Source organism: Helianthus annuus, chromosome 4 (genome assembly GCF_002127325.2).
Source record: "Helianthus annuus cultivar XRQ/B chromosome 4, HanXRQr2.0-SUNRISE, whole genome shotgun sequence".
Classification (NCBI taxonomy): Eukaryota; Viridiplantae; Streptophyta; class Magnoliopsida; order Asterales; family Asteraceae; genus Helianthus; species Helianthus annuus.
In genome coordinates this window covers 120,504,294-120,508,179 of record NC_035436.2, presented here as the reverse complement: position 1 = coordinate 120,508,179, position 3,886 = coordinate 120,504,294, and the positions used below count along the sequence as shown (strand labels likewise).

General features: G+C 36.1%; 1 pseudogene; it reads left to right on the top strand.

Annotated features, from left to right (window-relative positions):
* The first annotated feature begins 725 nt into the window (after window positions 1–725).
* On the top strand, window positions 726–3,028 carry LOC110933660 (annotated as a pseudogene).
* The last annotated feature ends 858 nt before the right edge of the window (window positions 3,029–3,886 follow it).

Sequence of the window (3,886 nt, the reverse complement as noted above, 5' to 3'; positions counted from 1 at the left end):
ATTTTCATACAAGCATTCCTTCATTTAAGTACATGTGACAAATCTTACATACATGCATACATATATACATATATATACGGCACACATATACACATATATGAACTTCCAAAAGTTCACTTTTCATCATATTCATCATCAATCACATGACTTCTTTTAAACGTTCTTTAATGATATCTTTCTAACACATGCATGTATCCAACTTTCAAGATTCAACTCAAATCAATCAAAGATCATTTAATCAAAAAATCAAAACACAACTAAACACATACACACAAACTTTCGGCCATATATACACACTCATACACACTTATTTTTACTTCGATTAAAATCTCATTCTTTGTTTGATTCAAGTTTGTGATTCATTCCAAGATTCAAGAAATATCCTTCACTATTATTTTCATCAACAAGAATCAAGAACATGTTTAAAAAGAATGGTTTTATACCCTCAAGATTCAAGTGGGTTTTTGATTAAAAAGATGATATGAAGCTTGGTTCTTGCTTGAAACTCCTTGGAATCACCTTCAAATCTTCGAATGGCCATGAAATCACCTTGGAATGAGCTTGAATCTTCAAGTACAAGTTAAGATTTTCGAAATTAAGGTGATATGGGGGGTGTTTCGGCTGATTTTAAGAGAGAGAGAATTGGTAATTTGAAAAAAATAGCTTCTTCGACAGTGTAAGTATGTAGAGCATTTAGGGAAACATCATCATCATCACCTCTCAAGATGGCCTATAATTGGAAGAGAGAGAAAGTGAAATACCATGCATGGCTGCCAACAAGTACTACTCTCTCTCATACACACCCCCACCTATGCATATATACCTATATATATAATGTATATAGTTAAAACCATGTATTTTACTGGATACCGGGTATTTTATCTAGCGTTTTAATCCCGTTTTAGTGCGTTTTAAATTATTTTTATCACTCTATAAAAATAATCTCATCAAAATATTATTGAACAATATTTTGTTTGCCGGGACTGGCTACGTTGCCGGTATTTGGCAGTATGCGCGCTGTGCTTCGCGGTACGCGCTTAAAATCGCAAAAATAGGAATTTAAGTGTTTTTATTTATTTTTATCATTCTAAAGTAATAAACTCATCAAATTATCACTAAAATGACTATCAGTTGCCTTAACAGGCTGTGTTGACAGTGTTTTGTCGGCACACGCGCTGCATCGCGCGGTACGCGCTTAAACTCGAAAAATAGAGTTTCTAGCGTTTTAAATTATTTTTCACACGGATATGATTAAAATAACTATTCTAATCATAACAAACTATTTTTAGGATTTTAACACTGATCGGGTGGTCACCGACGTTCGTTTCGCATTTTAACCGTTACGCGATAAGCGTTTAACTTACCGTGGCCAACATAATTTTTACCAAAGTTTACATTTACCAACTCATTAAATTTCACATATAAACATCATAATCAGTCAAATATGGCCTTTTATCTATTCACAACACGTGTTACAATTGTACGGTACGGCCTGAAAAGCCGGGTGTCACACAACCAGAGGAAGAAGTAGAACGTTTATCGACCGAACATGGTGTGGTGAGAATCATACTGGATACAAAATATAAGCTGCAAACCACAAGAAGCCCTATGTTTCTTGGGCTCGAGTCACATGATAAATCAGTTGAGCAAAATGTTGTGGTCACCGGCATTTGTCTAGAGAGTTAAAGCTTCAATGACACCAGATTCAGCCCACCTCAACCCATTGGAAGGGATCTTGTAATAATAAAATTGTAGGTGCAAGATCGTTTTATCCAGGATATGAAGCAGCCAACAAAGACGAAAAGTATAAATCTCCGAGGGATCAAGACAGCCATGGGACGAATACAGGGTCACCCGTGCATGGAGCTTGTCTTTTCAGGTATGGTTATGGCACAGGTTGAGAAATGTTATTTGTAGTGTTATACATTATTTTTGAAATAAAATTTAATGTACTCAGTGAGAAAGAGGTAAAGTTTGCAATTATTTCAGACCATATCAATTGATGTGATTTTAACTAGACACGTTTGTTTACAGGTTTAGAAATGTTATTTGTATCTTTATATGTTTTTTAGTTGGAGCTCAGGGTCTAAGGCGAATCCAACTTTTTTACAAGGGGTTCCTTTTGGTAGATTCTCTCTAATTTTTTCAAACTCCAATGTAAGTGTATGTCTGAAGACCTTACCAATTTTTGAAATTTTACTAGTTACATTTGTTTATTTACAGCTCAAGGAATGTCACCTGGCGCAAGAATTGCAGCATACATAGTATGCTGGACTGGTGGTTGTTTAATTTTTGATATTCTCTCCGCCATTGATCAGGCCGTGGTTGACAGTGTTATTATCTTGTTGATCTCATTAGGCGGAGGAGCATCATCGCGATAGTTTGTCCATTCGGTGCAATGGAATTAGGAATTCTTGTTTCATGTGATGCTGGAAATGAAGGACCTTAACCAGTTAGCATAACCAATGTTTCTCCATGGATGTTGACAGTTGGTGCAAGCACAATTGATAGAGATTTTCTAGCAACTATGAAGTTAGGAACCAGAGATATAGTTTACCGATGTTTTAGTTTACAAAGGGGGTCGAAATCTTTCACCGGAAAAAAAATGTATCCTTTGGTTTATATGGGGAGTAATAATAATAATTCAACCAACCCAGATCCTAGTTCGTCCCATGTGTCTAACACCGCTAGCAACGGTGGCGCTTTGGCCGCCGACCAACACCTTCTTCCTACGGTGGCTGTCAGTGAAAAAGAAGGGAACATAATCAAACAATATGTTATGAAAGTTCAAAACCTAAAGGAAAATCTTGCGTTTTTCGCGACAAAAATAGGCATAAGACCATCACCGGTGGTTGCGGCGTTTTCATCTAGAGGACCGAATGTTATCACACCGCAGATTTTAAAGCTGGATGTGGTGGCTCCAAGAGTCAACATACTTGCGGCTTGGACCTGCGATTCATGTCCATTGTGTTACACCCCAACCGATGGCGGAAACCTTGGAGTGAGACGAAAACATGATTGTTCGTAGCATCATAACACTAATGGTGACAATATCATTAATAAATATTTCATAAAAGACTAAAGTGAATACATTGTTCAAATCAAGCCAAACATAACAAGACATGAAACAAATTTCAAACATTGTTTATTAACTAGGTGTGTTTCTAAGTCCACCCTAAACTTGTTTCTTCCAAAAGCAACATCTTTCACCCTTCAACATGTATTAAAATAATGATCAACAAATATATTGGCAAGTATAAAAGTTTGAATACATAGCATAATATAAAAATGTTTGAACGTGCTCATATCCAACATGAATAATGTATACAAGTTACAGATATGCTGAACGGGTGTAAACTATATGTCAAACCAAAGTTTCCAACGCAATCGTGATTACCCAACATCGTCAACACGAAGAGGGTGTAATGTGTCTTAGTTAACAATACCTCAAGAATACGGGCGGTGTGTTAATCCTATAGCGCTATAATTGTTAATGTAGGCTTGCAAAGTTAATGAGCATATAGACACAATGTATACAGAGCATAAGAGTCTAATAAGTATAACATGTTATCATGTTTAATTGTGGATAGAGTGTGATTTGAATAAACAAGTATCATAGTGTTGCATGTTTTTGTATATTGTACATGTTACACCCAAAGTGATTAAAATGAAAATGGCATCGAGTATACTCACAATTTCGCGTAAGGTAAACACTAAACCGCGCGCGGAGTTGATGAAGTTTAAGCACTGAGATTACACTAAAATGGGTAAAGAGTGTCGTATCAGATCGTAAAATACGGAAATTATACGAGTTAAAAAAATCAACAGTCTGTTTGTGCGGATGGACATAGTCCATTCGTACGAATGGGGTTTCCTGTTAAAAATG